Source organism: Xyrauchen texanus, chromosome 12, assembly GCF_025860055.1.
Source record: "Xyrauchen texanus isolate HMW12.3.18 chromosome 12, RBS_HiC_50CHRs, whole genome shotgun sequence".
NCBI classification, from domain to species: domain Eukaryota; kingdom Metazoa; phylum Chordata; class Actinopteri; order Cypriniformes; family Catostomidae; genus Xyrauchen; species Xyrauchen texanus.
The window spans coordinates 17,569,518-17,588,770 of NC_068287.1; positions in this window are offsets into that span (position 1 = coordinate 17,569,518).

The window sequence follows — 19,253 nt, forward strand, 5'->3', positions numbered from 1 at the left end:
ACGTGTCCGACATCATCCATATCAGTGATGTCACTCTTATCTTAATATTTTTTTTTGTGAAACAGGCTCTTAGCAGTTTTGTTTCAAGACTGTTAACTAGGAACTCTTTGGAGAACTCCTAGTGGTAGAATAAAAATCTTTGTGAAAACGGGCCCAGGTGTGTAATAGCTATCTAATGGCTCTTTTCAGGTGATTTTGATAATTGTTTGGCTCAGTTTGATTCACTGTCTTCACAGTTTTCAGTCACATTACTGTGAAATTTAACAGTTTCTTTCACAAAAAAAAAAAAAGATACACGTCAGCAAATACCATCACTGTCAAACATGCAACACAATAACAGTGGATGTGTAAACTGTGTAAACTGGTTTAAATTGGTTTAGCTGGTCAGCAGTGCTAAACAGATTACTTCAGATTTTTAATCTGGTAATAATTACAAATTACATTACTAAAATTGCATTCAGTAATGTAAGGTCTTGAGTTAAATTTTTTTGCTAATCAAATCTTTTTACTTTTGGATTACCTCTCATTTCTGTTAATTATTACATGTACTTGTTTTTTTTGGAATCTATTAATTAAACCAGATTACATGTAATCCGTTACTACCCATCTCTGCTAGCTGGTCTCCCAAACTGACCAACTGACAAGTGACCCAAACCCCTCTAACAGAGCAAAACAGACCAGCCAGCCTATGTGTCACGATTCACTGTTGTCTGCCCTGTGTTTTGCCTCTGTCATCTGTTCACAATGGACTACACTTCCCATAATTCCCTGCCTTCATCACTGCCAGCTGTCTTCTATTGTCCTCACCTGTGTTTCATATACTCATTAGTCTTTTTGTATATAATGCCCTGTTGGTTGCTTGTTCTTAGTCAGTTGTTGCATGTGTTTGACCTCCCGGGTTTAACCAGTGCCCTTGTAGAAGTTTGCACCTGTTTATGTTCTTGTTTCCCAATGTGGATGTTTTATTTGTTCCTGTGTCTACTAGTTATTTGTATTTTGTTTATTTTCATTAAAATCCTTAGCTGCACCTAGATCCAGCTCTCTTGACTTCTTCCCAGCATTACACTATGGCAATCTGCCTCTATAGGCTGGTACAATATGTTTTATTTTGCTGCATAACAGTCCATAACAACTTGAAAAAAAGTAAAACGCTTTATCTATGGATTATGAAGACCACACTACTGTTATAATGCATATTTGTCATTCACAGTATGAATGTGCTACATATCTCAGAAACCTATGGACAAGGTACATTTAAATCTGTTTTTGTCATGGCTCTGGTGAGTTCGCCGGTTAGTTTTGTATGTTTTGTCATTTTCTCCCCCTCATGTCTCGCAGACGTGCATGCATGATCTGTGTTTCCCTGGGAACACTGATCATGCCACTAATTAGCGTGCCAAGCAACACCTGGTTCCCCTCTAATTCGCTCCCTTCTTAAGCCCTTCGTGTTCTCATTATTTTTGCTAGATTGTTGTTTGGTGTGAAGTAACTAACCTTTCTCTCTCTGCCTAGGTGTTCCTGTCTCGTGTATCTGTTGGTTGCCCAAGTGTGTGGTTGCCTTCCAGTTTGCTGCGTGTCAGCTGGGTTTCCATGGAGGATACATTTATCTTTGCCTGTGTGTCGGTAGCTAGATCGCCCTACCCTGCTGGGCATTGTTCTGCACCTCACTAAGCTTCAACGGAGGATTCCACAAATCTATTCCTGACTTTCACAATGCACACACTCATTCTATGATCACACTCTTCACGGATTGCCCCTTGTGCTGCCAAGGCACGTGCGCTTCTCAGAGACCCCCCTCCCGCTGCTGCAGCTAGTGCCGCGATCCTTGACGGGTGTAGATTCCAGGGCAGAGGTAACCCCCCCCATTAATAAAAACAAGCAAGTACAAAGCCCCCTCTGCTCCTGGGTCTGTTTGTCTCACTGTAGAGTATATCCTTAAACCTTGTCCTTCAAATTCATAGAACATACTGAGAATGCTCCCTTGTTGTCAGTCATGGCAACAGAACCAGCACAATTTGTGTTTCTGTATAGTACAGAAATTATCCTAAAATGATCTCTAATGGCTTTCTAACCCTGTCACTGAGTATGAGTGACATCCATGCCCTATATTTTCAAAGAAGGTATTTTTCCATGTAGTATGAATAAACGTGATCATCTTGATTTTTGCAATAACGCTTTTCCTTTCAAGAGAATGTCTCTTGCTTCTGAATAATTGGTCATGTTTCAGCTATGTACTTGGAAAAACTCCATAAAAGAAAGTTTATGGTAGACATACTTTCAAAGGAATGTTCCTCATTTTAAATGTAACACAGAAAGCCATTCATTCCTCTATTTTACACTCATGGATCCCTTGTCTTCCTTCTAATTAACTTTGCATTGGGGTTATTAATTTAGCATGTTTATATTTTTTTAATATCACTGTATTTTTGCATTATTCATCTTGAATCATTCTCTCTGTATGCCATTTACCATTATGACAACCAGTGACAACAGAATAATAATTCACAAGAATCAGAACCCCCTGACCTAAACATGACACAAACAATGTTGAAAACAATTGAACATTAAAATTGTAATGTTAAAAAAGATTTCAACCCACTGCATTGGATGGGCAAGAGAAACTTTCTTCAGAAGCTTTAGATCATGAAGAGTGATGTTGCTAACCAGATTGTCTTACAATTATTACAAATACAAATCAAGGTATTGGACTTTAATTGCATGTTCAATTTTGCTCAGTGCCACAATTATGTGTAGCATGTACCAGCATACTTACCGGTGTTGTGTGCATGACTGTTTAAGTTTTGACATTAAAAGAAGAGAATAACCTGCTTTCAAATTTACTGTTAATGCAGTTTTCTTGCATTTTTGGAATAAGTTGATTTTTGTGCATGTAGACACCTTTATTGAATTATTCTAAACTCAGCAAAAAAAGAAACGTCCCTTTTTCAGGACACTGTATTTTATAGATAATTTAGTAAATATTCAAATAACTTTACAGATCTTTATTGTAAAGGATTTAAACAATGTTTTCCATGCTTGATCAATGAACCATTAACAATTAATGAACATATACCTGTGCAACAGTCATTAAGACACTAACAGCTTACAGACAGTGGGAAATTAAGGCCACAGTTATAAAAACTTAGGATACTAAAGAGACCTCTCTACTGACTCTGAAAAACACCAAAAGAAAGATGCCCAGGGTCCCTGCTCATCTGCGTGAATGTGCATTAGGCATGCTGCATGGAGGCATGAGGACTGCAGAAGTGGCCAGGTAAATAAATTGCAATGTTTGTACTGTGAGACACCTAAGACAGCACTACAGGGAGACAGGACGGACAGATGATCATCCTTGTAGTGGCAGACCATGTGTAATAACACCTGCACAGGATCGGTACATTTTAATATCACAACTGCGGGACAGGTACAGGATAGCAACAACAACTGCCCAGATACTCCAGGAATTGGAGCACTGATGGAGGGATTGGAGGGACTGATGGAGGACAGGCCTACAAGCCATCTGACTCCATCAGAGCTCAGACTGTCTGCAATAGGCTGAGAGATGCTGGACTGAGGGCTTGTAGGTCTGTTGTAAGACAGGTCCTTACCAGACATCAGTGGCAACAACGTTGCCTATGGTCACAAACCCACCTTCGCTGGGGACCAGACAGGACTGGCAAAAAGTGCTCTTCACTGACGAGTCATGGTTTTGTCTCACCAGGAGTGATGGTTGGATTTGCAGTTATCATCGAAGGAATGAGCATTACACCAAGGCCTGTACTCTGGAGCAGGATCATTTTGGAGGTGGAGGGTCCGTCATTGTTTGGGGCGGTGTGTCACAGCATCATCGGACTGAGCTTGTTGTCATTGCAGGCAATCTCAGTGCTGTGATTTACAGGGAAGACGTCCTCCTCCCTGATGTGGTACCCTTCTTGCAGGCTCATCCTGACATGACCCTACAGCAAGACAATGCCACCAGCCACTATTGCTCGTTCGGTGTGTGATTTCCTGCAAGACAGGATTGTCAGTGTTCTGCCATGGCCAGGGAAGAGCCCGGATCTCAATCCCATTGAGCACATCTGGGACCTGTCGGATCGGAGGGTGAGGGCTTGGGCCATTCCCCCCAGAAATATCCAGGAACTTGCAAGTGCTTTGGTGGACTTGCAAGCCTATGCCTATGATTCCGTCATAGGCTTGGAAATCTTTGGATTTATTGTGCATATTTAATGACAATATGTTTAGTTTTAAAAAATATATATGAATTTACAGTATGTATATACTATACACTCACAGAGCACTTTATTAGGAACACTATGGTGTATAGCCCTGCTGTTGTAGACCATCCGCCTCAAGGTTCAATATGTTGTGCATTCTGAGATGCTATTCTGGTCACTACTATTGTACGAAGTGGTTATCTGAGTTACTGTAGCCTTTATTTCAGCTCCAACCAGTCTGGCCATTCTCTGTTGACCTCTCTCATCAACAAAGTGTGTCCGTCAGCAGAACTGCCACTCACTGGATGTTTTTTGTTTTTGGCACAATTCTCTACTCTAGAGACTGTTGTGCATGAAAATCCTAGGAGATTCAGCTGCAGATAAAATCAAACATGTACCAGCAATCATCACCTTTTTTCCCCATTCTGATGGTTGATGTGAACACTAACTGAAGCAGTCATTGATGTCAAAATGAATGGCCAAATCCAGGGTTTCCCAGCAGAACATTGCCCATAGCATCAGATTCCCTCCAACGGCTTGTCATCTTTCCAGAGTGCTTCCTGGTGCCATCACTTCCCCAGGTAAACGGCACACACATACACGGCCGTCCACGTGATGTAAAAGAAAGTGGGACTCATTGGACCAGACGACCTTCTTCCACTGCTCCATGGTCCAGTTCCGACACTCGTGTGCCCATTGAAGGCCCTTCGACAGTGGACAGGGATCATCATGGACACTCCGCAGCAGGGTGCAATACACAGTGTGTTGTGACATAGTCCTCCTGTAACCATCATAAACATTTTCTGTGGCCACAGCAGACTTTTTGTCAGTTTGGAACAGATGGGATAGCCCTTGTGCATCGATGAGCCTTGTGCATACTCAACACTGCTGACCGGGAGCACCCCACAAGCCTTGCCATTTCAGAGATGCTTCTGACCCAGTTGTCTGGTCATAAAAATATGGCCCTTGTCAAACTTGATCAGGTCATTACTTCTGCCCTTTTCTCATGCAATCAACACGTTGACTATTCGCTGATTCGCTTACCATCTAATCTACCCCAACCTTGACATGTGGCATTGTTAGGAGATGATCAATGTTATTCGCTTTTCCTGTGAGTGGTCATAATGTTTTATTTTGACACCTAACCCCACCCCTACACCTACCCCTAAACCAAACAATAACAAAAAAAAAACTAAAAAACAACGTAAGAAGCAGATATGGTGCAGTCATGATAATTTATTTCAACAACTAAAACAAAAAAGCACTATTAAAGTGATCCAAACGACTTGTGCTGCAATCTCTGCAGTCAGACGATATAAAATATACATATAAACATTAGAATGTTGAAGTCAGCAGACACATGAGCGCCAATGGCATTTGACATCACTGACATCAAAGCTGACGAAACACATTTTGAGATGAGAATTTTGAATGTTTACATGAGAGGAGACCTTCGGATAGGGGCGTGATCACTGCATAAAAGACTTAAATTTGCATCTGTTCATCTCACAAAGCAATCGCATGGCATCAGAAAATCTGGAATACAGCGCACAATTAGTATGGATTACTGTTATGATAATTGTTAATTTGCCACAACTTGGATATTCTTAAAAAAATAATTTTTTGTCCCACGGTAAACAAAGCCATAAACAAATAAATAATAAATAAATAAAATTATGTATAAATGATGACAGAAATAATTTTAGTATAGCATCAGATTGACATTTTGCTGTGCAGGTGACGGACCAAGGAGGACATTATGGTGGCACAGGCAAAGAGTTGCTATAGGGATTTATGGATATGAGGATGGGTTGCAATGACCTTTAATGAGGGTTAGAAAAGTTTTTTTTAACAGAGCTTTAGCCTGTGCCACTCCATATCACCCTTTGCTTCCGTTAACTAGTATCTTTTTCGCTACTGTTAACTATAATGTTTTTTTCTTTCTTTTCTCTCTTTTTATTTTTTGCTACTGTGTACACTGTGGACAGACAAAGTGTTCCAATACACTACCATTTCTGTTGCATCCCTGGGATGCTCATTGACAGGAAATCAAAGCTCCTTTAGATACACAGACAGTCACAAACTGAAGGTTTTTAAAAAGTGCACCCTAAAATACACACAGCAGCTTCTTGTACTGCTTTTGGTGGCCGATAATGAGAGAGATACTGACAGTGACATTTCAAAATTGCACAGAACAGCAACCATTCATTGGCTAATTATACCCCTGTACCTTGAGTCCGTAAATGGCTGACTTAACTAGGCAGAATGTCCTTGTGTCTTGTCATCATTGAACTGCTTTAATGGGCCAAAGGTGAGAGAGAAAACGATAGTGCACTTCCTCTGTTGTTACATCTAGCAAGTTTATATTTCGTTGTGCTGTGAGATCCTTTACATCCGGTCTTTTTCAAACTTACCCAGTGAACAGCTTCACATAACAGCTATTTATCCACACTGCAGGACCTGTCAGAGTAGCAAACACACCGATCGCATAATAACACAAGAATAAGATGTTAGTGGCATAATGGCCAGCTAGCTAAATCATTCTTACAAAACCCATAATTCATATGTCTTGTTCCTTGTTAAATATAATCAATACCATCACTTACTCATTCCTCATGCACACTAATGGAACACAGGAAAAAAATCGTATCTCCTATGAAACACTTATAAGCATGTGTACACACATACAGTAGACATGCACAAGCAAATAGTACTGAATTGCATGAGATGTGAAATGCACAGTATAGTGTGTCAACGTATCATTTTTTCATACTCTCTATGACTTCTCATCAATGAGAGATTGAGTGATAATTATGTGTAAACTGATTTATAATTCAGTTTTAAAGTTCATCGAAGTCTAATTTAAATTTGGTCATCATTTACTCACCATCATGTTGTTCCAAAGCCATATGACATTCTGTGTTCTATAGAACACAAAAGGAGAATTTTTGAAGAATAATATGTGAATAATTTATATAGAGAGCAAATGGTGATAGAGGCTAACATTTTGCCTAACATCACTTTTTTTCCACAGAAGAAAGAAAGGCATACGGTTGAAACAACACGAATGTGGGAAAAATATGACTTTTGATATTAATTACTGTTGTCACTAACCTCTATTATTTACATTGTGAAACTGAACAATCTGACACACAATACACAGATATTTCAGATGGTGCTTTAAAATGCAAAAAACTCTTGATTAAATGTGTGCCAGTTTTCGCAAGCTGAGTGACTGCACACAGCGCGATGAGCCTCCACATCGTGATTCAACTTGTGTGCGTCATAAGTTTAAAAAAACAAACGTGCAACATGCAGATTGAGAGGGGTCGATGCTTACACAAAATCATTACAAAGTGTTTCTCTCCAAACACACCAAACTGATGTGCCATAAAGTCAAAATTGGTTTCTCGGGATGCTGAACAACTGAGGGCGTGAGATTGAAATTGAAAATGATTTATTTTCCGTGTGTGACCATATGTGAATTGGGATGTTCACATGTTACAGGCTCACTCAGGATACAAAATAAATAAAAAACAAATAACAGCAGTTGTGTGGTAATATGGTTTTGTGGTAGAGACCATGCAAAGCCCACAGGGTATCACAGTAAAAAATATAGCTTGGGTATACACTGAATATGCCAAAATAAAATTAATACGTAACATACAATAAAATAAAAAATCAATTTACGGTCATGGAAACAACATTAGAGTAGGCAGTAGATTGGATGAGCTGGAATGTGTACATACATACCAGTGAAAATGTAATCTGAGGATATGATGCTATTATGTACTTGCTGTTTATAATGCATATTGCTTGTAGTCTACACACTCTCCTGTCCGAATGTCACTGGAAGGACTTTTTGCCTGTACTAATGAAATGTCACTCTGATGCTTTCAAATGCCATAGCTCTTGCTTGTCATGTGACCAATCTTGTCATGTGATATGTTTGGATGCATTTTCATAGGGAGGAACATTTTCAGCAAATAAAACTTTTAGTTTAATTTTGTTACTCACATGGATGGGGCTATAGTATGTTTTCAGAAGACTTTAAATGCAGCATGAGTCATTTGGTAAGTTATTGTGACTACTTGTATATGCCTGTTTGATTGTTGGTTGATTATATTCTTGTTATATTAGTGGTTAGGTTTACATGCAGCTTGACACATACAGTAGTTACTGTACTTTCTACATTTCACTTACACTACCAAAACACTTCATACATGTCTCAAAATAAGCACATTCTACCATAACATAGCAGAAAATCTCACCCAGCTAATATCAGGATCCCAACACTCTTACGTTTACATGTAGTGTCTGGATCCCGTCACTGGTTTCTTGTATTTTTGTTTTGGTCTTGTGTTTTCTCCTCATGTGCTTTCTGTTTTGGGTCTTGACCAGTGTTGGGTGTAATGCATTACTAAGTAATTAATTACTGTAATTAAATTAAGTTTTCATTAAAAAAATTAAAGTAAGGGATTACTCTTAATTTTTCAGTAATTTAATTACAGATACTTCTGATGTAATAAATACTTTTATAGACTATACAACAATTCTATATAAAACAATAGTGAATTTAAACATCTAATGTCTATATGTTTTCTAATTTAATGCAGCCGCCTTAAATTCTTTGGCCAGTTCATGAATAATTTATATGATTTTATATGATTTTAAAAAAATATATTAATAATAATAATTTCATGTCTATCCTTGTATTTTTCATCTGGTCGAAGTTGATAAGGGTTTTAGAAAGTAATTTGTAATAAGTAATTCAATTACTTTTCAGACAGAGTAATTAGTACAGTAATCTAATTACACTGTAGAAGATTTAATTAGTAGTTAGTAATTAATTGCTTTTTAGAGTAATGAATTACTCTAAATGTATCACCCCCCTCATTTGCCTTGCTATAAGTACATTTGCATTTCACAGTATATGCCCCTTGTGTGCTCTGTCCTGTGTTGGGTCTTCAACTGTCTTGCACCTTGCATATGCACTTCCCTTTCCCTTTCTTGTGCTACCAGTCTATCTGTTCTGTCAGCCATGTTTGCATATTGAAATGTGGCAAATTTGGTCCCTTTTGAATAGATGGTAACAACATTGATAAAACAAAACAGCTGAGTATGTCATCAGCTAAAAAAAGAAATCACCTGTGGTACGTTTATCCAATTGTTTTACATTTTCTTTTTTCGATATCAAATTATGATGAAAAATAACAGTTTTGAAAACCGAATGAAAAAGTGTGCAAAATTGTCTGCTGATAAACAGTTTATCTTATGGTTGCATTTGAGTGAGAATATTTTTCATGGATTTCTTAAAGATGTGGTCATCGAGTGTATTTTGTATCAAAGCATTGACAAGAAGATCCACAATTCAGTACACAGACACTGATGTTGTGTTAATAATTTTGAATGTTGAAAATGTATACTATGTATTGAGAAAAGCATGTAACCACTTGTAAAAACTGTAAATTGCACAGCTAATATGTCCATACTTCAAATTCATGAGAGTGTGTTGCCAAAGAATATCCCTCATGACTTTATGACTCACTGAGTATATTCTCCAGTTAGCTTCACCCCTCTCTGTGTGATCACTTCAAAAGAAAAGTAATTTCTAGCAACATTTGCTTCAAGGAGGTTTCCTTCCTGTGACAATTACATCCAGTGTTGAGAGTTCGTCTCTGTAAGAAAAATGGCATAAAACCCATAGTGTAATAGTTTGCTATCCACTGAACAATACATATATTATCACAAAGTGTTTCCTACTATTTCCGCTAGGTTCTGTTCTGAAACCAAACAATGGTGTAAAATATTAATATCAGTGACATCAAACCTGATGATGTCGACTGCCTGCACACTGTTTTCTTTTGGAGAGCTATGGGCTCATCAGCAGAATAATAATGGAGCAGTGAGGCAGGGTGATGCTTTGTACACTGGCCCTTGCCCTCCCATTCATTAAGCCATAGGAAATGGAGGCTCTCTTTAAACTCCACAGCACTCAATGCAAACAGTGACCTGCCTTCTGGAAATATTTTTTTTTTGTGACATGAAAATTGCAGGCTTGAAAGTGCTAAATTTTTTCCTCACTTAGAGTCATTTATCGGTTTTGTACCATATTTTTTTATGTATAAATGTTTTCCATTTTAAGGACTAAATATTAAATGAAACAAATGACAATACAATGCAAAGTAATCTCTTCAGTAATCAAAATGCTTTTTGAATGTAACTGTATTCTAATTACAAATTATTTAAATTGTAACTTATATTTTGTATTTTAAACATGTAATCGCATTACATATATTTTGCTACTCCCCAACACTGCTCATGGATCACCATGAGATTTGAACCTATAGCTTTTGGATTAACAGCTCAGATCACTAACTGCTAAACTACACATAAAGCTCATATATATGAGACTAAATAAACATCAGTTGGAATTTGGAATTTTTTCAAAATTATTGGTATTTGTTGAGGCAGATTGAGTCAACCCAGTCTTGAGAGAAGAAATAGGAATATCACTGTTGTGCACAACGGAAGAAAGAAATCATCTGGGTTTGGCAGGAGATGAGAAAAGTGCATTGCATGTTACTGACATACAAGTCTGTGACAGGGCGGAGGGCAGGACCGGGTTGTGATTATACACACCCTGTCCCTTATCAGGCTAATTAAGCCTCCGAGAGGGATAAGGGACCACTCTGGTACTCCCTGACAGAAACAGGGAGAAAACCTCTCGGGACAGACACGTTGGCACACAGCTGGCCCCCGGGGTTGCGCAAGCACACATTTCCCCCCAGTGAGCCTTGTTGCACTGGTGTTGTGCAAGGTCAGGGAGGATGAGGAAAAGGTCACCTTGGTGGCTCCTTATTAGCCCACCCGGTTCTCCGATCTTACGCTCCTAGTGACAGAACCTCCCTGGAAAATCCCTCTGAGGAAGGATATTCTTTCTCAGGGATGGGGCACCCTCTGCCACCAGTGCCCAGACCTCTGGAACCTCCACTTCTGACCCCTGGACGGAACTGGGATGATCTGAGTGACCTACCACCTGCAGTTGTAGACATGATCAACCAAGCCAGAGCTCCCTCCACCAGACAACTTTACACCCTGAAGTGGCGATTGTTCACAAATTAGTGTCCTTCCCGAGCTGAAGACCCAGAGAGATGCGGTAATTGCTTTCACTCCTGCAGGAGAGGCTGGAGGGGAGGCTGTCCCCCTCCAGCTTGAAGGTGTATGTAGCTGCTATCGCGGCCCACCACGACACAGTAGACAGCAAGTCCTTGCACAACTTGATTATCATATTACTTAGAGGCACCCAGAGACTGAACCCTCCCCGGCCAAGCCTGTTCCCCTCCTGGGAACTCTGAGGCCTTAAGAGACCCCCCTTTGAGCCGCTTGACTCAGTTGAGGTCAAGGCCCTCTCCCTGAAGACGGCCATTCTGATAGCGTTAGCCTCCATCAAGTGGGTTGGGGACCTGCAAGTGTTCTCTGTCAGAAACACCTGCCTAAAGTTTGGTCCGGCACATACTCACGTTATCCTTAGGCCCGACCATGCTATGTGGCTAAGGTTCCTACAACCCCTTTCAGGGACTAGGTCATGAACCTGTAAGCAAGCTGCCCCGGGAGGAGCCAGACCCAGCCTTCTCGTTGCTGTGTCCGGTACGTGCTTTGCATATCTATTTGGACTGCATGCAGAGCTCTATATGTTCTGAGCAGCTCATTGTCTGCTCGGCAGATGGCGGAAAGGAAACGCGCGTCTCCAAACTGAGGCTGCCCGCTGGGTCATGGACACCCGCCCCCTTGCAGGTTCAAGCACATTCGACGACAAGTTTGGCATCCTCTTGGGCACTGGCCAATGGCACCTCCCTAGCAGACATCTGCAGAGCAGCGGGCTGGGCAACACCCAATACCTTTGCGAGATTTTACAATCTCAGGGTTGAGTCGGTCTCGTCATGCGTTTTGTCATGTCCGAGCCGGTGGAACTCGGTAATGCGGAACAATCGACCGGGTGATTCGCTTGTACACAGCCCCCTTCACCAAGTTGATCCAGTGCGTCTTCTTTCCCAGGTTAGCCACTAAGCGTCTCTTCCTGGATGTTCTCCTCTCTAGCCCTCTGGCCAGCTAATTCTGCAGAGCAATTTGCATCAAGACCCACTATGAGCCACAGGTGCTCTGTACTGGGGTAGGGCTCCACAGGCTTAGTTCCCTCTTCAGGCAACTCCCTGTGATGTATTTTCCATGGTACTCCCTGTTGGCGGACCCGCGTCTCCTTTGGGCAGTCCCACTGTCCCCAGTCGCCATGCCTCATCAGGCAGGACCTACCACCACACCACTCCCACGTACGGCTTCACAACCCTTGTGGTGTATTTGCCACATATTAACTCCTCTTAGTCTGGGCAGGATGTGGCCTCTGCAGGGTCTTTTCCCCCTGAGAGAATAGGACTGGGAAGGACCACCTTCCCTGATGCATTTCATAGTGCTTCACACTCTATGCGAGAGACATAGAGAGAGAAAAGGCCGCAGCTGCAGGGCTTGCTCCCATGCTAGTCATGTAGCACCTGCTCCCCCCTCAGGGGTGTTGGGAACCTAAGGTTTGTATATGACATCTCTTTTGGGGGCGTTGGGGAGGGCTACGTGCAGCCAATACAGTTGCCTCTAGCACACAACAGCTTGATTGCATCTGTCAACAGTTCACGTAACACGTACTAGTGCATGGCGCTTTTGAATGGGACCCTTGTGTCACTTCATTCGACACAACATAGAGTGAGTGACAGAAGGGGAATGTCACGGTTACTGCTGTAACCTCCATTCCCTGAGGGAGGGAACGAGATGTTGTGTCCCTCCTGCCACGGCACTAGACCTACCACTATAAATGGCCGTGCCTTATTCTCGGCTCCTCAGTGCAAAAACCTGACTGATAGACGCACGCCCGCTTCCCTTTATACCAGTATGTCCGGGGCAGGACATGCTAATTCTGTCTGCCAATTTCACATTGGCTTTTTCTCAAGTTCAGAGGTATGCAAGGCTCCCAAGGAAGACCCCTTGTCTCACTTCATTCGACACAACATCTCATTCCCTCCCTCAGGGAATGGAGGTTACAACAGTAACCGTGATGTTTCTCTGCTCAATTGACAGCCCTAGTAAGAAAGTGTACAACCCTTGTAAGATCTAACTGAAACCTTTATTTTTAAGATCGGTCAAATGGATAATATAATCAATTAATGAATAAAAATGGATTATTAATTGAATATCTACCATTATTTCGAACCAATCGTAAAGAGATCAAACAAAAAATTAAGAAGAATCTAACAAGAAACTTACAAAAATTAAATAAAAATTATATTATTTGTATTTGATCTTATTGGGAAGTTTTTTATATGATTAGAATTATTTTAAATTCCTTTGGCATTCCTTAAGGATTCTTTGAGGCATTTTGTAGTTACTGAACTGCATTTTAAGTACAGCAGACAAGATAAAAACCATACTACAGCTATACGCTCCCTCTACAGAATAATTAATATGATTTTGTTTGAAAATAAATACAGATGCTTACAGTGTCATAGCTGCATCTTCCAATCTCTGCTGCAGTTTGGTTGGTGCTGTTAGTGTGTACTTGTGTTTGCCTCATAGACTCAGTGATGGGAATCCCTTCCGACAGAAGGCAAAGACACCCGGTGCAGATCTGTCAATGTGAAGATTGACTGGACACGTTTGAGCAAGCCTGAATCCATGTTGTACCCAGAGAAAAACAGCACCTTTAACACATACCCACCTGCGCCTGTGATTTCTCCAACATTTCTGTCATCAATCTGTCTCAACACACTAACCAAAGCTACTTCTGTCCCCACTTAATTTGATCACATAAGATGAAAACTGTTTTATTTAAAATTGTTAAGATTGCTTTTAAAGGAATAGTTCACCCAAAGCTAAAATTTCTGACCAGTTTCCATATTTACAGACTCTAATGTCATTGTATGCAATTACAAAGAATGGGAACTGGGACTTTTATGATTACATGGGTTTATAAGTTACTTCATCATGACAACAAAGTTGTAATAATGGATATGTCGGTCACTTTGACGCTCTGTTAGTAGCTGGCACTATATTAACTCCTCAGAGGAGTGCCGCTCTTTTAAACCTTTTTCAATCATGCGGATCAGTGGATTGTTTCTTCTCCATGTTTGTGCTTCAATGAAATAGCTTTTAGTGTCAGAGCACAGAGAATTTGAGAATGATTTGTCACTGGCTTGAGCCTTGCGTCTCTCCTCTTCTCCATCAGGCTTCGCCTGTTCAGTACAGCTGTAACAATTTGAGGCTTGCTCCGGCACGCAGTGATCGATCATGTTGGTGGTGGTGGTGGTGATGATGTCAGGGATATTTTGTTGCTGGGTCTTCAATGTTCCCGCTAGGGTGATGTGCTTACCGTAATTTCCCCCATGGGCAGGAGTTGTTTGAAGTTCTCGCTTTATCCTAAAAAGAAAAAAGGACAAACATTTTACCTTGTTGGGGAACATCCGAGTTTTGTCGCCGGTGCTGTTCATTCCAGAACTGCATGAGTGGCTTATTATGACTTGATATTCACCCTATTCAACAAGGGTCCGTGTCTCTGGTGCTGCCGCCTTTGTGGTGCTGGTTAAACATGCTGCACCATGAATTGATGCTCCAGCAACCATCTGTGCCCAAGAAAGGAAGGAAAAGTGTCCAGTAAGGTTTTCAAACCCTGTTGCGGTTGCATGAGGCAAAAAACTACATATACATTTGTAAATGTCCATTTTTTACCCAAAAAATGGTTGTGCTGAGCAACTGCCCCCAAGAGGGCGGCATTTGGACCCCGGTTGTCACGGATGACCCCTGCTACGCGAAAGCCTGACACAATCTTTCGGGGATTTTTGGCTGGGTACTGAACTGGGTACACAGTTGTACATGGCTATGTGCTTCTGTTTGTGAGGCAGAAGCAGTGCAGGATGCATCGATTTTGCGATCACAGGTACTATGTCTCCTCGCCAAAGATGTAATAGAATGCAAACTGGCTTGCAACGCATCTGTCATCTGTCCATTAGACTGGTTTGTGTCAAACAATCTGAAAGACACGTACTTGCATATGCAAATAGACCCTCACCACAGGCCATTCTTGGCATTTTTCTTGGGAGCCTTTGAGGAGAATACATAGTTCAAAGTCCTGTCCTTAGCTTTTCACACATTTATGAAATGTATTGTGCGGGTCTCGCTCCGCTAATGCTAGGCATTGCCCATGTAATTTACTTGATTGGCAATTGGTGGCTTTAAGCACAATCTGAGGAACAAGCGTGCAAGCACATTTATCTGCTGCTTACACATCAGGAACATCTGAGCCTCAAAGTCAGTTTGGCAAAAAACGTGTTGGTGCCCTAACTGCAAGTTTCCTTCTTGGCAATGAATTGGCACGGCGGACTGACGAATGCACTCAATCTATCCTAAGGTTGCCCTACCACTGCAACAGTTCCACGGTCTGATTTACACTGCATCTGGAAAGTATTCACAGCACTTCACTTTTTCCAAATTTTGTTAAATTCATTATTTTCCACAAAATTTTACAAAAAATACCCCATAATGACAACTTGAAGTAAAAAAAAAAATTATAAATACATAAGTATACACAGCCTTTGCTATGACACTCAAAATTGAGCTCAGGTGCATCCTGTTTCCACTGATCATCCTTGTGATGTTTCTACAACTTGATTGGAGTCCACCTGTGATAAATTCAGTTGATTGGACATGATTTGGAAAGGCACACACCTGTCTATATAAGGTCCCACAGGTAAAAGTGGTGGTGGCGTAGTGGGCTAAGCGCATAACTTGTAATTAGAAGGTCGCTGGTTCAATCCCCACAGCCACCACCATTGTGCCCTTGAGCAAGGCACTTAACTCCAGGTTGCTCCGGGGGGATTGTCCCTGTAATAAGTGCACTGTAAGTCGCTTTGGATAAAAGCGTCTGCCAAATGCATAAATGTAAATGTAAATGTAAATGTAAAAGTGCATGTCAGAGCACAAACCAAGCCATGAAATCCAAGGAATTGTCTGTAGACCTCCGAGACAGGATTGTATCGTGGCACAGATCTGGGGTAGGGTACAGAACAATTTCTGCAGCATTGAAGGTCCCAGTGAGCACAGTTGCCTCCATCATCCATAAATGGAAGATGTTTGGAACCACCGGGACTCTTCCTGTAGCTGGCCGCCTGGCCAAACTGAGCGATAGGGGAGAAGGGCCTTAGTCAGGGAGGTGACCAAGAACCTGATGGTGACTCTGACAGAGCTCCAGCATTTCTCTGTGGAGAGAGGAGAAACTTCCAGAAGAACAAACATCTCTGCAGCACTCCACCAATCAGGCCTGTATGGTAGAGTGGCCAGACGGAAGCCACTCCTCAAAAGGCACATGACAGCCTGTCTAGAGTTTGCCAAAAGGCACCTGAAGGACTCTCAAACCATGATAAACAAAATTCTCTGGTCTGATGGAACAAAGATTAATCTCTTTGGCCTGAATGACAAGCATCGTGTCTGGAGGAAATCTCATCACCTGGCCAATAACATCCCTACATTGAAGCATGGTGATGGCAGCATCATGCTGTGGGGATGTTTTTCAGCGGCAGGAACTGGAAGATTTGTCAGGAGCGAGGGAAGATGAATGCAGCAATGTACAGAGACATCCTTGATGAAAACCTGCTCCAGAGCGCTCTGGACCTCAGACTGGGGTGAAGGTTCATCTTACAACAGGACAACAACCCTAGGAAAGGAAAGATAACAAAGGAGTGGCTATGTGACAACTCTGTGAATGTCCTTGAGTGGCCCAGACAGATCCCAGACTTTAACCAGATTGAACATTGCTGGAGAGATCTGAAAATGGCTATGCACCGACGCTCCCCATCCAACCTGATGGAGCTTGAGAGGTCTTGCAAAGAATAATGGGAGAAACTGCCCAAAAATAGGTGTGCCAAGCTTGAAGCATCATACACAAAAAGACTTGAGGCTGTAATTGGTGCCAAAGGTGCTTCAACAAAGTATTGAGCAAAGGCTGTGAATACTTACGTACATGTGATTTTTATTTTATAAATTTGCAAAGATTTCAAACAAACTTCTTTCATGTTGTCATTATGGGGTATTGTGTTTAGAATTTTGAGGACAATAATGAATTGAATCCATTTTGAAATAAGGCTGTAACATAACAAAATGTGGAAAAAGTTAAGCGCTGTGAAAACTTTCCAGATGCACTGTATATACTCAATTGTTTTTAATTTTAATCAGTATGTAAATTTTCTAACTCATTGTCATGGCAACTCATTGGATATTGTATGTTCCTCTGGGTTTCACAATCTTTCTGTGTTGGGAACTTTGGATGTTTTTTTGTGATCATAAGCTCATTAAGTTTAGTTTCAGTTGTTATCTCAATTAAGTCTTGTATTATTATTCTATTTGCAATTCTTCTTTAAACTTCTCCTGTCCTAATGAAATTATATCTTTGTGCAATGCAGCAGTTACCTCCATTTTAGATGACTATGCACCTGTCAAGTGTAGACTGGTTCATTTCTCTCCTTGGTATACTCCTGAATTGCGGGCTATGAATGCAGAAAGTCAATGTCTGGAAAGGCTTTTCTCTTCTCTCTGATCACCATGTCCATTACAAGGCTTCTCTTAACAATGCACAGGCTAACTACAATAACTCAAACTGTAAACCCAAAACTCTATTTTCCACTTTTAAGAAACTTACACAGTCTCCATCATTGTCACCACCTGCGTCTGTTAAGCTGTGTGAATCATTTTTACAGTTTTTCAGTAAGAAAACTGACTCAATCTGAGGCCGCATTAAACCCTCTGAGGCTGCTGAGTATTTCGAATTTTTTCATATCTTTTGGCTGCTAGTTAGTTAGTTAGGGAGTCCCTTTTTCCCCCTTCTTTTTTGTGAAACTATCCATTTGCTATTTTTCATGTAATTGCTCTCATGTAAAGCGACCTTGTGTTCTAGAAAGGCACCATATAAAATAACATATTACACTATGTAACACTATTTTTGTTCCTGGGTAGTAAGTGTTATTTCCTAATTGCTTATGCCTCAAAAGTATAGAAAATGGCTATTATTCCCCACAAACTTTGCTTTTGTGACCAGGACAATGATATGTTGAAATGTACCTATTTCCAATGAGAAAACGGGTGAATTTGTGTCTTTTTATTCACTTAAAGTCAATATATGAATCCAAATGAACATATATTTACACTAAAGTAATACAAAAATGACTACAAAAGATTTAGAGGTGAGTATGTTAATCGAGATTTACGATTAAACTGTAAATCACTTTCATAAACAGTTTAACATTGTATTGAACAAAGATGGTTTTAATTTCATATCTACCTAGAGGTTATTCTCCAAAGTACAAAATAAAACATGTATTGGATAAATGTATATACATTGTGTGCGGAAAATATAAAATATTAGTTACAAATGTGAACATTCTTGCACTGACGCAGACCAACTCATTCACTCTTTCACGCATGTCTAATAGGAACATACTCTCACCTGAAGTGTGCCTAGTATTTTCAGCTCTCTGCATCTTCATAAACTGTACAGATGGATGCATTAAAATCACAGTGTTATTATAGTTTGGGATTTTTTTTATTTAGTTTTCATTTCTGATTTATATTCAATTTGCCATTCCAAATAACTTTTAGTTTTCACTGTTTTTCTGTCAGTTTTCATTTTCTCAGTTTCAGTCATTTAAATTTAAAAAGTCTAACATCATTACATTTCTCAGGGCATTTCTTGTGTTACCTCTATCTAGTGGTATTTGCGTGTTTAATGTGGATTGTATGTGTTGCGAATTTTATAATATAGGGTGAATATGGTCAAAGTGACCAAGTTTAAGATAAATTCAGTGACATTTAAGCTTGATCACCATTGTATCAATATGAATTTCCTTAAATCATTATTAAACAAATCTTTGGGAAGTAAACAATTAAAGGGATAGTTCACAGTAAAATTAAAGTTCTCTTATCATTTACTCACCACAAATGAATATATTT